A 22960-nucleotide genomic window follows, 5' to 3' on the forward strand; every position below is an offset into this window, starting at 1 on the left:
ATTAAGGGAGATCGTGTATTAAGGGTTGGGAGATTCTTGCTAAATGGAGTTAACAAGATTCTTGCTTAACTGGGCTAGGCTGAGATAGGCTGGGCCAAGGTCCCAGTTCAGCAGAGGGCTCATAGTAACCTGACCAAAATTTGATCAAGGAGAAAATCTTTGTCAGTAGTAAAGCTTAAAGAAGATATTCATATAACCACAGTAAATCAGTCCTTAGCACATTATAAAGGCTGATTAAATGTTAGTCAATATTATTATTATTACAATTAACAGTGATTACTTCTCTCTCCATCTTGTGAGTCTGTACAAATTGGGGAATTAATTCAATTCAAAATTCAGAGCAAATGCTATTAAAGTGTCCTCTGAGTTTGACAGGACTAGCACTTCCTTTAAGTTTTTCTTTGTCTAGTCTGGTTCCCCTGATAGGATGGTGTGGTAGAAGATGGGGTCTGTGGCCACTTGGTGTTTGGAAGCTGTATCTGAAAACCTGGATGTGAAAGGGACCCTTATCTGCCAATGGAAGATGCTAAAAATTAAGTCTTGAAGGAGAGTGTTGAAGGCAAGCTAAAAACATGTCCAAGCCTGGTCATGTAAGAGGAAATAAAAGGAGCTTATATATGCGATTGACTTGGTGTTACAGGACTACCAGACCAGAGAAAGTGAAGTGGCCAATTTGGGCAAATATTTAAATTCCACAGCCAGCAGATCTTAGGATGTGGTTTATACATATTCAGAAAGAGCAGATGTAGTACAGTCTAGATTTATTTAAATGGGAATATAAAAAGACACATACTACTAAATTACCTGATTGCTGAAATAGAACCAAATTTTCAGGCTGGGGTACCCGAAGCCCAAAAGACATGGTGAGTTACCTTTTTTGCTATCATGTTTTTTGTGGTTCTAACTCTTCTCACAATAAATCTGGAAATATGCCTTCCAGAAAAGTCGGTACTTCCTCAGTTACAAGCATTCCTTAACTATCAGAAAGTAAAATTTAATAACAAGCAGAAAGCGTGATCCAATTTCATTAATGCAACTGTCCATTGCTTTCCTTTCAGGTGAGTTGATGTTTCTCTGCTGTTAGGCGTGCCTTCAGATGGCACAGGTCCTCTGTTGCTGTTGCCCTCAACTTGCATGTCCTCTTTCTACACTGTTGTCCTCTGCTTTAGGACACCTGTGTCTCAGTCCCTCTTCACCCAGATCCTCTGTCTATGAAAAGAAAGAGACCTATATATTTTGTTCTACATCCATGTAGAATCATTTTTTAACATTCTATTGAGGTATAACCTACATACAGAAAACAGCCCATATCGCACGGTGGCTCATGCCTTTAATCACAGCACTTTGGGAGGCCAAGGCATGTGGATCACGAGGTCAGGAGATCGAGACCATCCTGGCTAACATGGTGAAACCCCATCTCTACTGAAAAATACAAAAAATTAGCTGGGCATGGTGGTGGGTGCCTGTAGTCCCAGCTACTCGGGAGGCTGAGGCAGGAGAATGGTGTGAACCCAGGAGGCAGAGCTTGCAGTGAGCTGAGATCACGCCACTGCACTCCAGCCTGGGCGACAGAGCAGACTTCGTCTCAAAAAAAAAAAAAAAAAAAAAAAAAAAAAAAACCAGCCCATACCATAAGTATACAGCTCACTGGATTTTTACAACGTCAACATGTGTGTTCAAGAAGCACCCCGCTCACAAAACAGATATCACCAGCAGCCCAGAAAACTCTCACACATTCCTTGCTAGTCACTAACCATTCCTCACCACTGATGCCTCCATCAAAAGTAACCACACCCTGACTTCTAATAGCACAATTCAATTTTGTTGCTTTTTTGTACTCTATACTAGTGTAATCATACAGTATATAGCTTTGAGGTCTTGATTCTTTTGCTTAACGTGTTTGTGAGATTCATCTATATTGTTGAGTTGCAGGGTGTTTATTCTCATTGCTCTATGTGCTCCACTATGTGACTATACCAGCTTATTATTAAGCTGTCATAGGAACTTTGACATTTCCATAGTATCACAATTTTGAATAGTGCTGCTATTTTGTTTTAAAGAGAATTTAAAGTTTTTGCTATTAAGGGTGGGCAGTATATTTGGAAAGTGGCAGAGTTAATTTTATAAGTGATTTTATTGATAACCTTGGGAAGAAAATATCCACTGCTCTATCTCTAAAGTATAATCAATCTACCTCTAGTATTTCGATGCTGAGGAAAATGATTATTTGAATACACTGTGTGCAAGATTTCATTTGGCTTTCCTCCCATTCAATATTACTGATGATTATTCAGCAGCATTCATCAGGAGATGATTATTGACAGGACATCAATCATTTGTTATAAGAACAGGGTAGACCATGATTTCAAAAGGGAGTTAGAGATTGAACTGGTCACACAGATGTCTTGCCAAATTTCGTTTGAGATATCATAAGAAAAAAAAAGAACAAGGAAAATATTTGAAAATTTCAAAATCTGTTTTCTGAAAACACATAAAGCTTTACTATTTAATTAATCTCAATTCAAAGCTTTTTTTCCATGGGCTCTGCCAGGGGGACTGTGATAAATGACACATAAAAGTTGCACATACTATGATGTTTATAAAGAGGATTCTATATTATTTAGCCAGATTAGCAGTCTTGCATGTCTGCACACTAAACACTGGTTATCAATGATTAATGGACGACATGCTTGAACAGTGCTCTCCTACTGGAGCTAATGAACTAAATAGTTATTTCATGCTCCATTTCCACAAATAAATGGCTGTAATACATAATGTGATAATAATTTCTGATTTCTTTGAAGTACATTTTCTTGTCTAAAATGAACAAATTTTTTTAAAAAAATCAAATTTAGTCAAACATTGCATTAATGTGATTTTACATGTTGGATAAATTATGAAATGTTGCTGAAATCAAAATGTTTACACCAAAGGGAATAGAGTTGTTAAAATTAAACAACTTAAAAGGACACCATGAAGAGGTTTAAAAAAGAGCTCATAATAGGCTTTTCTCTTACTTTCATTTCAACTACCTTCTTCGGTAAATTTACATAACTAAAAAGCTATTCTACATATTTATATGATTGTAAATAAACATTATTATTTCCTTAATCATTATGGTGTATTTCTTATACAGCAGAATTATGATTTAGCTTTCCATATCTAATATTAACTTCAGTGAAGAGGTAGAAGTTGTGTATTTTGTATACAAAAATATACAAAACCTTTATACTGAACAAGAACAATCTATGGGATGTAATACCAGGCCACCCTATTTTTGACTCCTCTCATATTGACTGTCCTCTAAATCTAAACTATGGGGTTAGTTCTTCCCCTGCCCCTGAATGAAAACTTGGGCAGACCCCATAACATTTCTGGTCTCTTTTAGGTAACATAAAAGTTTCAATAGTCACTAGAGATCACAGCATCTCAATATAGCAATTGATATGATCTTTTCTTTGTAATTATCAAATATCCAAACTTGCTTTAAAATTGAGGCTTCTAATTAGCATTCCTAAATCCTTTTCTTTCTCATCTCATAAACCCTTTTTGTGGCCCTTCAGGTAGAGAGGAGGTAGGAAAAGAGTTCTCTTTCAATTGGCATTGTCATCCTTGTCTGGCACCTGTGCTGTCTTCTGGGTTCAATAGGTGTTTAAAAACAAGTCTATTTCTTGTAAATGCTGGTGATGTTTCACCTAAGACAAGTTTCCTTATAGAGGACAGCATATCTAATTTATACTAAGTCATTTACTTATTTTTTTAGCACCGTGTAACCCAGCAGTACCTTCAGATTGTTTTTACTGAGATCTATTTGGTACCTCTAGTTAGTTTTTTGGACAGGGCCTAAGATCAATAAAGCCAGCTTTTTCCTCCTGGTTTTTGAAGGGAAATTCATGCATTCTCTGAGGGTACAAGCCATGTGCAACTCAGGAAATTCTTCCTTGCTTTGCCATTAGAACAGCTAGCCAGAGTAAATCATGATGTAGATTGCACAGGTATAAATAGACAACAGACCACTAGGTCCTCCAATTGCAAATGACACGTTAAGTACTCTGAGGTACCTCACTGAAATCCTTCTGCCAAGATGAAAGCCCATTTTCTCCCCAGAGCAGTAGAGCTTCAGTTCTCTTTAGAGAAATGCTTTCTTTCATATCCTTCAAATTCAAATCCTTTTGTAACCTCAATATGAATGAGGGGTTTGAACTGTGAAATTCTTTGTAAATCATGCATATGTTCTAGCATACCCTTTGGGATGTACCTGTGGTCTTTTGTACAGACAAAAATTCTTTTCTTTGCATCCTGTTACATTTATTTTTATAACATTCTTAATAAATCATAAAAGGCACTTAACACAAAGATGAAAACAACATATTCTATGACATAGGTTTTATCGAAAGTTGGTGGGACTACAACAAACTAAACAGTTTCTGTACAGAAAAAGAAACAATCAATAAAAAGAAAACAGAATGGGGGGAAATATTTGCAAAACCATGTACTGAGTAAAAGGTTAATGTCCAAATATATAAAGAACTCATGCAACTCGGTAGCAATAAAACCAAATAATCCTATTAAAAATGGGCAAAGAACCTGAATAGATATATTTTTTCTAAAAAGTCTTACAAATGGCCAACAAGTATAGGAAGAAATGTTCAAAATCATGGATCATCAGAGAAATATAAATATAAATCAGAGAAATATAAATATAAATCAAAGCCACAATGAGATCTCACCTCACACCCATTATGATGATTATTATAAAAAAGACAAGAGATAACAAGTGATGGCAAGAATGTGGAGAAATGACCTTTAATACTGTTGGTGGGAAGGTAAATTGTTACAACTGTTTCGGAAAAAAGTATGGAAGTTCCTCCAAAAAATTAAAAATAGAACTACCATATGATCGAGCAATCCTACTTCAGGGTATATATCCAAAAGAAATGAAATTAATGTCTCTAAAGGATATCTGTACCCCCAAGTTCACAATAGCCAAGATACGAAAATAACCTATGTATCCATCAATAGATGAATGGTTAAAGAAACTGTTGTGTGTTTGTGTGTGTATATGTGTATGTGTGTGTGTATATACATATATTTGTATGTGTATGTATATATACATATATACATATATATTATATATACATACATATATAATATATACACATACATATATGTACATATAATATACACATATATAATGAAATATTATTCATATAAAAGACTAATATAACATTATTCATATAAAAGAAGGAAATCCTGCCATTTTTGACAACATTGATGTAACTGGAGGCAATTATGCTAAGTGAAATACACCAGACATAGAAAGACAAATACCGTATGATCTCACTTATATGTGGAATCTAGAAGAGTTGAACTCATAGAAGCAGAGAGTTGAACGGTAGTTGCTAGGGTTGAAACATGGTGACTATAGTTAATACTAGTGTACTGTTTACTTGAAATTTGTGAAGAGAGTAGATCTTCACACCCCACCCCCCTGCCACACAGAAAAGGGTAACTGTGTGGTGAGGATGTCTTAATCTGATTATAGTAATCGTTGTACAATGCGTATGTATGTTAAAACATGACATCATACATCTTTAATATATACAATTGTTATTTTTAAATTACACCTCAATAAAGCTGGAAAAAAAGAGTCAGATCCATTTTTTGTCTATGAAAGGGTAAGATTTCTGCTTCTAGCTGTGATAGAGTAACAGGGACCAGATTTACCCTCCTGCCTTGAATAATAAAAACAAAAACAGACAAAATACGTCAAACAACTGTTTCCAGACCTTTAACAATAAGCAACATAGGACAGAAACTCCTGAGAAAAGGGAAACAAATGGTGAGAAGGGAAAAGCTGAACTCCATGCCTCAGTATATTATCTTGAGTTTCCAGGCTATAGCAAAAGCTGAAAAAATTAATCATGAACACATGAGCATTATAAGACATGTCGAAGGTATTCTTCAGGCTGAAGTACAATGATATCAGATGGAAATATAGATCTAAAGAGAGGAATAAAGAGCAGGAGAAATTGTGAATATATGGGCAAGCATAGCAGAGTTGAAAGCTATCCCCAAACTCACTTAAGCCCAGTACACAGGGATACAGTGATTAACAAAGAAGGAAGGAACCATGCTAACAACTGTTTTTTGTTGTTTTTGTTTTTTCCTTATCTTTCAACTTTTATTTTAGATTCAGGGGGTACACGTGCAGGTTTGCTACCTGGGCATGCAGTGTGATGCCGAAGTTTGGGTCAGGAATAATTGTGTCATCCAGGTACTGAGCATAGTACCCAACAGTTAGTTTTTCAATCCTTGCCCCCTTCCTTCTCTCTCACCTCTAGACCTCCCCAGTGTTTATTGTTGCCATCCTTATGTTCATGAGTACCCAATGTTTAGCTACCACTTATAAGTGAGAACATATGGTATTTGGTTTTCTGTTCATGCATTAATTCACTTAGGATAATGGTCTCCAGCTGCGTCCATGTTGCTGCAAATACTATGGATGCATAGTATTCCTTGGTGTATATGTGCCACATTTTTTTTTTAATTATAGTTTAAATTCTAGGGTACATGTGCACAACGTGCAGGTTTGTTATGTAGGTATACATATGCCATGTTGGTTTGTGGCACCTATTAACTCGTCATTTACATTAGGTATTTATCCTAATGCTATCCCTCCCCTGCCCCCCACCCCATGACAGGCCCCCATGTGTGATGTTCCCCACCCTCTGTCCAAGTGTTCTCATGGTTCAATTCCCACTTATGAGTGAGAACATGTGGTATTTCGTTTTCTGTCTTTGTGATAGTTTGCTCAGAATGATGGTTTCCAGCTTCATCCATGTCCCTGCAAAGGACATGGACTCATCCTTTTTTATGGCTGCATAGTATTCCATGGTATATATGTGCCACATTTTCTTAATCCAGTCTATCATTGATGGACATTTGGGATGGCTCTAAGTTTTTACTATTGTGAATAGTGCCACAATAAACATACATGTGCATGTGTCTTTATAGTAGCATGATTTATAATCCTTTGGGTATATACCCAGTAATGGGATTGCTGGGTCAAATAGTATTTCTGGTTCTAGATCCTTGAGGAATGACCACACTGTCTTCCACAATGGTTGAACTAGTTTACACTCCCACCAACAGTGTAAAAGTGTTCCTATTTCTCCACATCCTCTCCAGCATCTGTTGTTTCCTGACTTTTTAATGATCGCCATTCTAAACTGTTGTGAGATGGTATCTCATTGTGGTTTTGATTTGCATTTCTCTGATGGCCAGTGATGATGAGCATTTTTTCATGTGTCTGTTGGCTGCATAAATGTCTTCTTTTAACAATTGCCTGTTCATATCCTTTGCCCACTTTTTGATGGGGTTGTTCATTTTTTTCTTGCAGGTTTGTTTAAGTTCTTTGTAGTTTCTGGATATTAGCCCTTTGTCAGATGGATAGATTGCAAAAATTTTCTCCCATTCTGTAGGTTGCCTGTTCACTCTGATGGTAGTTTCTTTTGCTGTGCAGAAGCTCTTTAGTTTAATTAGAACCCATTTGTCTATTTTGGCTTTTGTTGCTATTGCTTTTGGTGTTTTAGTCATGAAGTCCTTGACCATGCCTATGTCCTGAATGGTATTGCCTAGGTTTTCTTCTAGGGTTTTTATGGTTTTAGGTCTAACATTTAAGTCTTTAATCCATCTGTACCACATTTTTTTTATCCAGTCCACCACTGATGGGTACCTAGGTTGATTCCATGTCTTTGATATTGTGAATAGTACCGCAGTGGACGTGAGAGTGCATGTATCTTTTTGGTCAAACGATTTGTTTTCTTTTGGATGTATACTTAGTAATAGGATTGCTGGATCGAATGGTAGTTCTGTGAGAAATCTCCAAACTTCTTTCAACAGTGGCTGAACTAATTTATCTTCCCACTGACAGTATGTAAGTCTTCCTTTTTCTCTGCAGCCTCACCGACATCTATTGTTTTTGACTTTTTATTAATAGCCATTCTGAATGGTACAAGATTGTATCTCATTATGGTTTTGATTCACGTTTCTCTGATAATTAGTTATGTTGAAAATTTTTTCTTTTATGTTTGTTCACTGCTTGTATTTCTTATTTTGAGAAGTGTCTGTTCATGTCTTTTGCCCATTTTTAATGGGGTTATTTGTTTTGTGCTTGTTCAATTATTAAAGTTTCTTATGCATTCTGGATATTAGATCTTTGTCAGATGCATAGTTTGTGAATATTTTCTCCCATTCTGTAAGTTGTCTGTTCACTCTGTTGATAATTTCTTTTTCTGTGCAGAAGCTCTTTAGTTTAATTAGGTCCCACTTGTCAATTTTTGTTTCTGTTGCAATTGCTTTTGAGGACCTAGTCATAAATTCTTTCCCAAGGCCAATGTCCAGAATGGTGTTTCTTAGGTTTTTCTTCTAGTATTCTTATGATTTGATGTCTTACATTTTAAGTCTTTAATCCATCTTGAGTTAATTTTTGTATATGGTAAAATGTAGGGCTTTAGTTTCATTCTATGTATGGCTAGCCAGCTATCCCAGCACCATTTATTGAATAGGGAATTCTTTCCCCATTACTTATTTTTGTCAGCTTTGTCAAAGATCAGATGACTGTAGGTGTATGGCTTTATTTCTGGGTTCTGCATTCTGTTCCATTGGTCTATGTGTCTGTTTTTGTACCAGTACCATGCTGTTTGGGTTATGGAGTAGTATGAAGTCAAGTGTGATGCCTCTGGGTTTGTTCTTTTTGATTAGTATTGCTTTGGCTTTTCAGGTTCTTCTTTTTTTTCTTTTGATTCCATATACATTTTAGCATAGTTTTTAGCAGTTTTGTGAAAAATGACTTTGGTAGTTCGATAGGAATAACATTGAATCTGTATATTGATTTGGGCAGTATGGGTATTTTAATGATTATTTTAATCCATGCACATGGGATGTTTTTCCATTTGTTTCTGTTTTCTACAATTTCTTTTAGCAGTGTTCTGTAGTTCCCTTTATAAAGATCTTTCACCTCCTAGGTTAGATGTATTCCTAGGTATTTTATTTTATTTTTTTCTGTCTATTTTAAATGAAATTGCATTCTTGATTTTGCTCTCAGCTTGAACTATATTGGTGTATAGAAACGCTACAGCTTTTTGTACAGTGATTTTGCATCTGAAATCTTCATAAAATCACTTATCAGTTATAATAGCCTTTTGTCAGAGTCCTTTGGGTTTTCTCTGTATAGAATTATATCATCAGTGAAGAGAGATAATTTGACTTCTTTTTCTATTTGGATGCCTTTTATTTCTTCCTGTTGCCTGATTGTCTTGCTAGCACTTCCAGTACTATGTTGATTAGGAGTGGTGAGAGTGGACACCCTTGTCTTATTTCTAGTTCTCTAGGAGAATGCTTCTACTTTTGGTTCAGTCAGTATGATGTTGCCTGTGGGTTTGTCATAGATGGCTCTTATTATTTTGAGGTATGTTTCTTTGATGCCTAGTTCCTTAGGGGTTTTTATCATTAATGATATTTTGAGGTATGGTTCTTTGATGCCTAGTTCCTTAGGGGTTTTTATCATTAAGGATATTTTGAGGTACGGTTCTTTGATGCCTAGTTCCTTAGGGGTTTTCATCATTAAGGATGTTGGATCTTTTTGAAAGGGTTTTCTGTATCTATTGAGATAATCATATGGGTTTTGTTTTTATTTTAATTCATGTGGTGAATTATATTTATTGATTTGCATATGTTGAACCAACTTTGCATCTCATCCTGTCATGATGAATTAACTTTTTGATGTGCTATTGAATTCAGTTTGCTATTATTTTGTTGAAGATTTTTGTGTCTATGTTTATCAAGGATATTGACCAACCTGTAGTTTTCCTTTTTTGTTGTGTTTTTTCCAGGTTTTTTTTATCCTGGTGATGCTGACTTTGTAGAATGAGTTAGGGAGGAGTCTCTCCTCCTCAGTTTTATTTTTAATAGTTTCAGTAGAATCAGTACTAGCTCTTTTTTGTATGTCTGGTAGAATTCAGCTGTGAATCCATCTGGTCCAGGGCTTGTTTTCATTGATAGGTTTTTAAATTACTGATTCAATTTTGGAACTCGATGTTGGTCTGTTGAGCATTTCAATTTCTTCCTGATTCAATCTTGGGAGACTGTGTTTCCAGGTATTTTTTCATTTCCTCTAGATTTTTTAGTTTGTGTGCATAGAGGTGTTCATAATAGTTTCTGCAAATCTTTTGTATTTTTGTGGGATCAGTTGCAATGTCACTTTTGTTATTTCTGATGGTGCTTATTTGGATCTAGTCTCTCTTTTTTTCTTTGTTAATCTAGCAAGTGGTCTATTCATCTTGTTTATCCTTTCCACTTTTGGTTTTGTTGATTCTTGTATCAATTTTTTGGGTCTCAATTTCATTCAGTTCTGTTCTGATTTTCGTTATTTATTTTCTTCTGCTAGCTGTGGGATTAGTTTATTCTTGTTACTCCAGTTCCTCTAGGTGTGATGTTAGATCATGCCTAACAAGTCTTTAGGAAAACTGACAGATTGCATTGCACTAAAGTAGCCAAAATTTTCAAACCAATCTTCATACAAAGTGTTTTAATACTATCCATGCCCACCCAGAAGGACAAGATCAACAATAATGAAAACTGAAGTTGAAGAATTTGGTAACATTGAAATATTCATTACTTTTGAGCCCTGTGTCCTACATGCTTAAGAAGAAAAACACAGCAAGAATTTTTTGTTTTATATTTTTAATATGTTGCCCAAACATAGTGGATATTGGAAAAGCACTTTAAGCATTTCGGGAGACAATTGGAGTCTATTGGTTTGCCTGGAACACAGATTGGAGAGAAGGAGTTATTTTTTGGTCTGGGAGTAAGTGTTGTACAAAGGGAAAGAACTCAATGCAGGTGAACTTCATGGTGCTCAGTGAGGACAGGACTCCTGGTGCCTTCCAGAAACATCTTTACTTTTCCTTAATATAACAAAATAAATAATGTCATCTTTGAAATACTAAAATTATAGATGATCGTGTAAGGCAACAAATTTTCTTTACAGTAAAGTTAATGTATTTATTGAAGAAAAGGATATGATTTCTAAATCTTAACATATATGAATAATTAGTATTTATTTTTTATATAAAAATTTTCTGTTGTGTAAAATTTAATTATACTAACATGGTATACAGTTCTTCAGACACTTGAAAAAGGCTCATTCAAAATACTTCATGGAAAGCAATTCCACATATATTGCCTCACATATATTTGAAACTGTCCTATTAAATTAAATTTGGCTTAGAGCTGCCTCTCTAAGTAGCAAAAAGCAACCTATCTTAGTATGTGAACAAACTGTAACCTAACTTAAGAATATATTCTTGTAACAAGTAGGTGAGTCTTAGCCAATCATAGCAGCTGAGCTTCAGCCAATCACAGACTACCAACTGATGAGACCATGTCCATATAAAGCAAATGCCTCATCACACCAGGCCCAAATGTGGAGCTATAATCAACCAAGCTCTTTATGTACATTACTTCCTTTTTCTGTCTACAAATATTGCCTGCCTACACTGACGGGTGGAGCTAAATGATCTTCAGCTTGTTCAATGTGCTGCTTGATTCATAAGCTTTGCTTAAATAAACTCTGCTAAATTTAATTTGTCTGAAGGTTTTCTTCTAAATATAGATCATATTAACATTTCAGAGTATTAGTGATTACTTTCTCACAAATATCAATTTTGGAAAATTAGGAATTTCAAGTCTAGAAATATTTCAAAACCAAGTAGTAGGCATTATAACAAATTTTGAAAACTTGTTTTAATTTGAATTTTTCCTTTGGATTACTGAATTCTTATGCAACCACAATATTTTGATAGCCATTTTTTTTTGTTTCTTTTTCTGGCTAGCTTGTGCTATCCTGGACAGCAGAGCATCTTACTCATTCTTACATTTCCAGCACCTCCTATAGTGTTTCTTAATACATAATAGAAAATAAAAAAGATCTTTTGGCAAGATCAATCATTTTGACTTTGATCTTATTAGTCTGCACATAGTCTCTATCAGTAGCATCATTATGGAATAAGATGAATATTAACAATTAGATATTTAGAAAATCTGATTACATTGTAACTGTGAAGGATGTAGGAAGAACACTTTACAATATGAGGCTGAAGGAAGCAGCATCACCAGTTCATCAAGGTAGGTCAATATACAGACACAAGGCATTTAGATGTAATTCCTTCTTTTTAAAGCACTGCAATAAACACTTGGAGTAAGATAATTGGCATGTTGAAAATCAAACTCAATATGCTTAAAGACACTGATTTCTAGACAACTGAATGATATTAATAAAACAAGTATTAAATGAAAGTGTTTTGCATTGTACATTGTGAAATTTTTTCCTTTTCATGACAATTTTACATGAAATGTTGAAATAACTGTTCAGCTCTCTTCATCACTGTAACACTTATGTGATTACAGGAAGTTTCTTCTTCAGATAAATGTCTTGTTTTAGTCATTTACTTTAGGAGAAAAGTATATATGTTTAAATGGGTGTAAATTGTATAATCTTTGACCATCTTTATTTTACTGAGTAGGCTAAGCATACACAAGTCAGAAGAACAACAGGGCGCCTGGGCAATGGATTTTGCTCTGTCTCTGAAAATAACTTCACATAGGCCTCTCTCTATCTAAAAAACTGAAAACATACATTTAGTATAGTTTTTATAACAAAGGAGATTTACTCGCTTAGATAAAAGTAAATAATATATACATATTTCTCTTTTGTTGTTTTATTATTAATATTTCAATTAATTTTGAAAAAGTTATCATGTTGTGTGTCCTGGTCTCTGGAGTCAATTTACCACACACAGTTGGGAAGAAGGGATTTTTAGACAATTATGTTCTCATTGGCTTCTCCACTAGAGTTTTAATCAACAATCCAGCAGGCAATAAAAAAGTCATTTCTAGTTATTGATAAATGTTTGTGTAGTAGACAAATACCCAGAAGGCAGAATAGCAAATTTAAAAAAAAATCCTTTGAACAGACCAGTTAGCAATAGGGCTTTTAAAAAATTTTCAGCTCCATTTAGAGGAAAAGTGTGGATTTATACCATAGGATTGAATTGGGTCTTTGGTTTTTGTGTTCATAAATTTACGTCTCACTGACTTTGCTAGTACATTTTCCAAAACAGTATTCATTTATGTTGGTTACTATAGAAACTAAAAGTGCTCCATTCCTATGTAGTTCTTTGCACATATTCCCTCCCCTTTCTTGTTTTTCAAGTCTGCTAAATTGCTTTATGTGGCATGTCATGTAGAATAATCTTTGTTTTCTTAAATCTTTCATGAAGCAAAGCTTCATAACTTCAAATGTGTTACTTTATATTAATCTAAATCATAATTTTGATTTGTGAATTTTGCTAAAAAATGACTAACTGAATAAAACAAATGTTTTCTAAATAAAATCTATATATCAGTAGACAGTTTTAGAATAACTCTAAATGTTGCTTTGCTAAACAAAGAAGAAAAAATTAAAAATAATTTTCATAACCAAAGGGTGAATATTTTGTCAAGTATTATAATCAGGTACATACATAGGAAGCAGTTATTGAGTAACTATTGTGGGCCCAGTTTGTGATGGGCTTGAGGGAATACCAAGACTTGGAAAATGGAGTTGTCTTCAAGGTTTTTACAAATCAGTTCAAATGTAGAAATAATAAGCTGTAGAAATTAAATTTTTAAGTCCCGTCACTTGAGAAATCTGCAGAATATGTGTGCATGTTACACAGTGATTAAATACACTGATGAGCCACTTTTTTCTCTTCTGTAAGGTTAGTCATATGCATCTGTAAGACATGTCCTCCCACCAATATTTCTTTTCCTGTATCGGTTTTAATTCCAGGTTGCTTCCCTTTCCTGTATCATTCTCCCAATAATATTAAGGCAGCATGTAGAGCTGAATGAGAATGTTGAACTCAGTATCTAGGAAACCAGAAATTTAGCCCTATGCTGTCACTATGTAGCTGTGAATCTGTGCGCCCTTGAGTAAAGTCACTTTCTTTCACTCTACTTCATTGTTCAAATCAATAATGTGAGAGATTAGATGAGGGTTCTTTAAGATCTTGTGTCATACTAGGAAACTAATTTTGATTATGTTATTCTAAAAATCTATTTTTTGATACTATTGTGGCATTTTGGACTTCTACATGATCTATATAAAGTACATGTTGGAAGTCCCTGAAGTCCCTTGAAATTATGCTGGGAATGACAGCTGAGTAAGAGAGCAGAGACAGACCTTTTAGTGTGGGTCACCTTGAGGTTTCAGTGTGTTGACAAGTATGCAGAATGGCCATATTTTAAGGGCTGTTTTCCAATATGGTAGGACCTCTGAAAAGTGGTTGGGCCATTAGGGATCCACTATCTAGGTACTTTGTGGTTTAACTAGTATATTGCTCTACCAGAAAGCCTTTTTTTATTTGGAAACACCAGAAGCTCAGAATCCATCTACTGTTTTACATATACAATGTGAAAACATCTTAGTGTCTACAACATATTTTCCCTAAAGCCTTATTTTAGTTTTCAGTAGATATATTCACCCTCCTAGCAACTGTCAAATGTTTGAGAATTATTGGACTAATACTAGGTTTGCCCATGTCTTCACTCTCATTGTGAATGTATATTGTCTCAGTTTCACAATTTTATTATGAGCAATAACACAGTAGATGTGAAAACATTTTGTAAACTAGACAGTGTTATAGAAATTATATTATTGCTCATAATAAATGTTTTGGTGTTTTTACCGTCAGAAAACTATTATCATTCTTTTTGTTTGTTTGTTTGTTTGTTTGTTTGTTTTTTGAGACGGAGTTTCGCTCTTGTTGCCCAGGCTAGAGTGCAGTGGCATGATCTTGGCTCACAGCAACCTCCGCTTTCCAGGTTCAAGCAATTCTCCTGCCTCAGCCTCCTGAGTAGCTGGGATTACAGGCATGTGCCATCATGCCCGGCTAATTTTGTATTTTCAGTAGAGACGGGGTTTCTCCATGTTGGTTAGGCTGATCTTGAACTCCCGACCTCAGGTGATCTGCCCGCCTTGGCCCCACAAAGTGGTGGCATTACAGGCGTCAGCCACCGCGCCCGGCCTTATCATTCTAATCATAGCGTTTTTACTTTTAGTAAAAGTAAGGTAATAAGTGGCAAATACTTCTTTCACACTTCTATGTCTTTCTCTAAATTGCATCCACTATCATCTACAGTGCAGTATTCTCAGCCTCTTTTCTGAATGTGGCTTAAACCTGAATCTCCTTTGAAGACTTTGCCTCCCTCTCAGACTTCTCACAGTTAGCTGTTTTCTCTTTTATATCCCTCATATCACTGGCCTGGAGTTCAGGTCTTCTTTGTTCCTCATTACCGTTTCCATACCTTTTATGTCTTCTTTTACCGTAACCACACTCTCCCTCCTCCCAATCTAGGCTCATTGTAGTCTTTGTCATTATATGATACCACTCTTTAACAATATGGAACTTATTATACACCACATATTATTCTAAGCACTTTATAGATACCCGTTTATTTAATCTTTACAGCAATTCCATGAAGTTGATATTTTTGTCACCATTATCTGCATCTGACACGTAAAGTAACTGAGGTACAGAGAGGCTAAGTAACTTGCCTGAGATCGTAGGTTTAGTAAGAAGCAGAGATAGGACTCAGGTGCTGGCAGTGTGGCTCTACTGCTCATGCTTTATCTACACAGCCTGCATCTCTACTGCTTCTGCACCCATTTCTCCCCACCCCATCACTGATTTATTTTCCTTCAAAGCATTTTTTTACCACCTCAAATATTAAATATTTGTCTATTTATTTATTATTGGCCTCACCCTACCAAAATGTCAACCTCAAAAGTGGAGACTTTGTTATTTTGTTCAGTGGTCACCAGTGCCCAGAATATAGTAGGCATTTAAAAATGTTTGGTGAGTGAATGAATGAGCTAAACAGTATACCATGTGTTTCTTTGCTTGAACTGAGACACTGCAAACCCACCTTTCTGCTTTGCAGGCAGGCTGGTTCTCTGTTAGGGTTTGCCAATAGGGGCAACTAGAAGTTTGCAAAGATAGAGGAGGTAGGGGTACTCATGCCTGCTCCCTCCAGCATTTCCCCAGCAAAGTTTCTTTATCTCAGAAGCAGTGTCAGTTCTTTCCATAGCTGCTGTGGATATCAGATTGCAGTTTTTCTAACACTCATGTAACCAGCCTTATTATGACTACTCAGGGACACCAGAGCTAGCTGAACACTGCCCCGTCCTCAGAGATCTGAGTTCAGTTCCATGGGTCCCTTCTCCAAGCATCTAAGTTTTATCATTACAACCTTTCCCCCTTTTTATTCCCAGCTACTGGAGGTGGTAGCTGCTCTTTGTATGACTATCTCAATGATTTCTTAATATTCCTTTTTGTCTTTTCAGTTTTCCAATTAAGTATTAAAAATTATCCTTAATAATTTTTTATGTTATATTCTCTGTGTTAGTAACTGGTGTGGGTTTTCTCTCCTGTCTCCCAACCAATACAAAGCTGGTATTAGGAGTAGTCTCAGGAAACAGACCTTCAAAGATGAGATTTGGGGATTGCATTGGTTGTATGCTTGAGCTTGAATACAGTACTGAGTTCTGTGCAAATGTGTAATGAGATATTAGTAATATATGGTATATAGTGTCATCAGGATTAATAAAATTTTCATCTGCTGTTAATTGTGTGGAAGTGCCTAATAATCAAGTGCATTGGTAGTGCTGACCATTATGGAAGTGATGACGACTACAAGCACTGTGGTATGGAATGCTTTTCTTTGAATGCACTGGAGCACTCAGAGAAGAAATTCAAACCCAGGTCTTTAAGCTCCCAGCCAAAGTCATTATCAGGAACCAGAGAGCTGCTTAAAAAATTCCTTGTTTCTTATAGCTTACTGAAAATCAGGCACAAAATTTAATTGTGCAGGTTGCAGAATTACAACATAAGTTGCAATCTTGCCAAATCTCTTATGTGATAGAGAATTGATTGGAAAAGAGTGAAACCTTGAGACTTGGAGTAGAGACATCTGAGTGGATTCATACTTAGCATGAGGTTTAGTCAATGGCTATTTCCATGAAAACTAATATAAATCAGAAGGAAAAACAATAGTACTTTAAATGATTAATAGTAAAACTGCAATATACATTAATGTTCTTTAGTAGAGGGATCTCTATCCAGGAGTGGTCAGTCCATATGTCAGATTGTCTCTGCCCAATGAGTCACTGGAAATGGGAATGTTTGAGTTTGTCAACACTGAAAAATGGTGTCAGTGGGCTGTACTGGTGGGAACTATTACTGAAAGCTCTCTTGTGATTCATGGCGTCTGATGTGCTGTAGCAGCCAATCTGCTTGTCATCAGCAGCTGTCAGAATGCCTCCCTGCTTCATTGCTCACATCTATATGTGTAAAACTCCTAGTTTTGCTCCTCCAATAAGTCACCGTTTTACTGTTTTATACCACATTCTCATTCATTCTGAGTTGGAAGAGCCACAGTCTGCACCAGCTGCTTCATGTGCAGGTACAGAATAAGGCCCCAGTGATGAAATCTTTTCTTGGAATAAATACATGGTGGGGAGTTGTAATGTTGAGTGTATGGTAATATCAACCCATGAGAGAAGAATTATAATAATTAAATGGATAGACCTTGGAATTAGAATAGTTTTGAAACCTGGTTTAGGTACCCACTAGCTGGGTAAATTTGGGCAAGTTAACTAAACTCTCGGACTCAGTTTCTTTATCTGTAAAATAGCAATAATAATACATTTATAGAATTTCATAAGGATTAAATGAAATAATGGAACAGTCAATGTAGTGGTTTCCTATTGCTGCTTTAGCAAACTACCACGAATTTCATGGCTTAAAATAGCACAGCTGTGTTCTCTGACAGTTCCAAAGGTCAGAGGTCTGAAGTGGATCTTGGCTAAAATCAAGGTATCAGCAGGGCTGCATTGCTTCTGGAGGTTCTATGGGAGAATTCATTTACTTTTCTAGATTCTAGAGGCCACCTGTGTTTTCCTTGGCTCATGGCTCCTTCATCCACCTTCAAGGCCAACAGAGAATAGCCAACATCATAGCATCTTCAAATCTCTCACTCTTGTGCCTCCCTTTCCTACTTATAAGGACATTTGGCCCAGCCAGATAATTGAGGATAATCCCCTCATATCAAGGTCATCTGATTAGCAGCCCTAATACTCCTTTGCCATATACACTAACATATTCAGAGATTCTGAGTATTAGGACATGGACATATTTGGGAGGGCCATTATTCTGTCCACCACACTCAAATATTTGTTAAATAATTTATATGATGTGCTTAGTACTGTTCCTGACACATAGTAGGTCATTAACAGAGATTTATTTTTTTAGTACTGCCCAAAGTTCTAAAATATTTCTTTAGATAATTGGAAAAAAGAACATGAGCAATCTGGGAGATTTATGCAGATGATGACTAGTGTATGGATGAATCCATTTATTACTGGATGAGGAGAGCATTAGTCACCTACGGATTGTCCCTGGGGCTCATCTTGGACTCTCTCCTTTTCCAAGCTTTATCTGAATTATCTTACATGGGACAGCCCCTATCCTTTGAGCCTTCTTTTTAACAAAAAGAAGCCTACTTTTTAACAAAAAGAAGCCTACTTTTTAACAAAATCAGTAAATATGTTGTCATTTTTTAAAGTTCCACCAGGTATACATCATTTTGATATTTGTATACATCAAATGATGTATACATCATTTGATATTTGTCTGGTTGAATATAAATGTTAAGCATTTATTTGTTATTGCTAATCCTGCCTCTTAATGTTCTTGCAGATATCTGATCTGCTTAAACTGAGAAATTGCTCTCTAAAAAAACACTTAAGTTGGTCTGGCAAAATTATGTTTTCCTTATTATCTATGTTTCTTATTGTTATATACTGGAAACTTGTATGTTGGTTTAATATTTTAAAAAATATATATACATATATAAAATATTAGAGGTCTCAGTATGTCAGTATGTTTTGGGGCAATTTTCTATGGTATAATAAAACCTTGAAAAAATTGTGCAGTAAGCTATGAGGCTATGTTTATTTATTTGCAGGATCTTCTACACCTTTTTACCTTGTGTCACCTCTTTCCCTCTTTTAAGGATCTTTAGGGCCTACATGTTTTCTTCCTTCTTTTCACTATCAAAGTCTGCTCTGAAAAAAGGAAAATCCACAGAAATGCCATTTATAAGCTTATTACAAATGTTTTTCTTCTCTGAAGGATATTTGCATGTTAGACTGCATCTCTTATGTAATGCCTTTGCTTCTTATTAAAGAAACTTTCAGCATCAGAATTAGGAGAAGGCTTTTATGTTTACAGTCACATAAATATATGTGTAGAACTAATCCACCATACAGATCTGTGTACCCTCTCTGATTTTCACAATCTGGATTCAATCCCATTTTTGGAAACTTAGAAATTTCTATTCTATCTTATTTGATGCAACATTAATATTCAGTCTGCATCAAAATACTTGATTTCAAGTAATGCCTACTTGAAATCTCTGCGGGTTGAGCTTGTTGTGATTTGATCTCTGTTAATTGATTTGGCATTCATTCTGAGGCTGGAATTGGAAAAATTTGTTTTACATAACTCTTTTAAAACAACAGAACACAAACCAGAAGGGTGGTGGTATAGTTGCTTATTTGTATGATTGAAGCAGAAAGCTTACATGTAGTGTTGAGGTGAGGATGCTTTCCAGTTTTTCCAAATGCATCATCAGAATTTTCTCTCAAGTCCCATGGGCTTCACACTTAAAAAGATCTAGCTGTGCACTGAATGCAATATAGTGTAATGTCATGTTGAAATTCAGAGAAGTAGGGATCCTATTTCCTTAGTCTGCCTTTTATTGCTGTCAGTGGTTTTCACTGTGACTCCTGGTGCCAAGTAGTTAGGAACAATGTTATCATCAGAGAACAGTGTTTGGGTTTTAATGCTTTGTAATGCTAGAGCTGACAAGTCATACTTTTAGAATGAATCTCCAGAGTCATGTGCTATGCCCCATTTGTGTGTGCAGTAGCCTCTATTGTCCATGGAGAGCTTTGACCTTTCAGCAAGAGCTGAGCATGCCCAACATAAGGACTTATGTTGTTCAGCTGAGCTAGAACTTTAATCCATTGTACATTCAATCCCTTAAACAAAGGATTATTTCAAATGCCTTCATGTGGTAGGAGTATATTTTTTTCTCAATTGCTCTAATGCTACCTTTGTTATGTGTATGTGAGGCTGTATATTTTCACGAAGAGTTGATGTGGATATTTTTTAACCTACTTAATACGTTGGGGCTATTTAAAGCAGGCAAATGCTGGAAGTTAATTGAGGGGTGCTGTTTCTGTGGGCAAATCATCAAAGGGTACTCAAGTTTTGGGGTCACATGTAATTTGCATAAAACACAGCTGTACCTCAGATTTTACCATCCTATTGCAAAAATTCTAGTCCAAGACTGGCTCCTTTAGCCTTCTCTTCAGTGAAGACTTATGCAGGGCAGAGTAGTCAGAAGGTGGGTTTATTCTGGATGGGGCAGTGGATTTTTCATAAGTATAATCTAACTCTAATATTGTTTTTGTAGAAACTTCTGGTAGATATATTTATGAAAATGATCTGTAGTCATCCACAATCTAAAGTCAGAATTAATAGAAGGGATAACTATATACTTTTAAAGTTCTTTCTCAGCAAGTTCATAATTTGTCCCTGGGGGATTTTTTCTAAGCATTTTTTTTTTTCTGAGAATGTTTAAAAACTTTGGTCTTCTTTTTTAATAAAGAATTTTTAATAGCCTTTCAAATTGCTGAATTTGCATTTTCAATAGTTTTCTGCTTGAGCATTTCTGCTTCTATATAATTAGAAAAATTCAAAGTAGAGCTTATACTTTTCAAATTTCTGTCAAAACAATGTTCTATTTAAAACTATATAATGTTAAATAAAAAGTTTTAAAAAGTGTGTTGGACTAAACAGAAATTTTCATCCAAAGAGTTCTTTCAAATTGCTATACATGGAATATTTGAACCTGTCCATATATCATTTGTCTAAGGAGAAACTGGAGTTAGGAGGAGTTCAATAAGTTACCCAAACAGGTATGAAAATTTTCATTAATAGGTTTGATTAAGTCTGATATTCTCTCAACCGGGAGAGACAATGTTTTAGATTTAGAGATAATCTGGAGGAGTAATTTAATGTTTTATTATATATCCATTTTGTTGACAAAACCACTTGAGTGGTTTTATATATGTTGAGCTTTAAATCTACATATGGGATTTTGTTAAATTCTCTTTAATTTTCTCAGGAGAAATGGAAAAGAGAAAAAATGTTAAATCTGTATAGGGATTGTAAGTCTTTAGATAAAAATAGAAATGTTAAGACCTTATGTTGATTATTAGTTGCTGCATACAAGAATGTTTTAGTCCTTTGTGTTGGGCTTTTTTTTTTTTGGATTAGAAGTAGGTTCTGATTCTAATGTCATAACTTGGTGGTTTGAACTAAGGAGGAGCAGAACCTACCTAGGTAAAAAATTACTCTGTGGCCAGGCATGGTGGCTCATGCCTGTAATTCCAGCAGTTTGGGAGGCTGAGGTCGGTGGTTTACTTGAGGTTAGGAGTTCGTGACCAGCCTGGCCAACATGGTGAAAGCCTGTCCCTACTAAAAATTAGCTGGGAGTGGTGGCTTGCACCTGTAATCCCAGTTACTTGGGAGCTGAGGCAGGAGAATCTCTTGAACCTGGGAAGCAGAAGTTGCAGTGAGCTGAGATCGTCCCACTGCAATCCAGCCTGGGCAACACAGCAAAACTCTGTTTCAAAAAAAAAAAAAAAATTACTCTGTAAGCAGTTGAATTCTGGTCACAATCCAGGACTATTTGGTGTGTATCCTTCTTTGTTCACATAACTCATATTCTTTGTAAAAAAGACTAACCTGAGGGCCCAGTGGCAACTATGGCATAGCCCAAATGAATGTACTACATTTGTCTCTATTGCTAAGCAATATCCATCCTAAAAGAGACTTCCTGGATTGTTGAAGCTGGATTAGGTTAGGAAAGGGAGATGATTGACTGTTGTCACTAAGCTCCTGCTGTCTGACTCTTGTAATGTAGCGTAATAAAAGGCTACATCTATTACATTGATGTAATAGAACTAATACTCAATTTGATTTTCCCATATGGTGCATTACAAGGAACTGACATAAACTTCCTTTTCACCTCCTTTATTTCTCTAGCTAAATTCTGATTTAATCTGAAAGAAATACTATTAATCTAAAACACTTAGACAAAGAGTATTGGTAACTGTACATTCTTATCTGGGAGTTATAATTTAAATCATATACCAGTGACTTCAAAGTTTATGACATAATAACATCCTCAGATCCCTAAATATGATAAGTGTATCATTAACTGGCTTTGCAGGAAAATGCTCTATTTGTGTAATTTAAGAAGAGTTTAATGAGAACTAGTTATAGATGTCTGAGCAGAGTATAGGGAAATCACAAAGGTTACCTTGAGGCTAGTAACATCATTATCCCTAGGCTGAAAGGGGAAGGAGAATATTGGTTTGGAGGCAAGAAAAAGTGGGAATGCTGTATGGAGAAAGCTAAGTGAGAGGGATCTTATAAAAGCTGTGATGTTTGTCTGAGAGACTCAGCCAGCTTGAAGCAACTCTTCAGTAAAGGAGCTGGGAGAACTTCACTATTCTGCCTCCATCAGATCTCTGCTAAGTGCACCTCATTTGCTGAATCCAATCAAAGTCAGAGAGCACTACCACTCATTGTTGAGGTCCATTTGGCCCATACTCCTGGGGTAAAATGTAGGGAAAAGAGTGAAGAGAAGATCTATAATAATAAATAGAAGACAGAATAATATTTAATTTAAAACTTGAAGATTCAGAGGCACTCAAATA

The 22960-nt window shown here is 35.6% G+C and overlaps 1 long non-coding RNA gene across 2 annotated transcripts in view; it reads right to left on the reverse strand.

Annotated features, from left to right (window-relative positions):
• Positions 1-831: 831 nt before the first annotated feature.
• Positions 832-22960, reverse strand: part of LOC134757104 (uncharacterized) — a 41039-nt gene continuing 18910 nt past the window's right edge. Inside the window, exon 4 of one of the 2 annotated variants that reach the window (XR_010130714.1) lies at positions 832-1209. This is a non-coding gene — a long non-coding RNA (uncharacterized lncRNA). Of the gene's footprint in view, positions 1210-10762; positions 10971-22960 lie in introns of those variants that run through there. The other variant, XR_010130713.1, reaches the window with a different exon arrangement.

This window comes from Gorilla gorilla, chromosome 15, assembly GCF_029281585.2.
Source record: "Gorilla gorilla gorilla isolate KB3781 chromosome 15, NHGRI_mGorGor1-v2.1_pri, whole genome shotgun sequence".
Taxonomy (NCBI): Eukaryota; Metazoa; Chordata; class Mammalia; order Primates; family Hominidae; genus Gorilla; species Gorilla gorilla.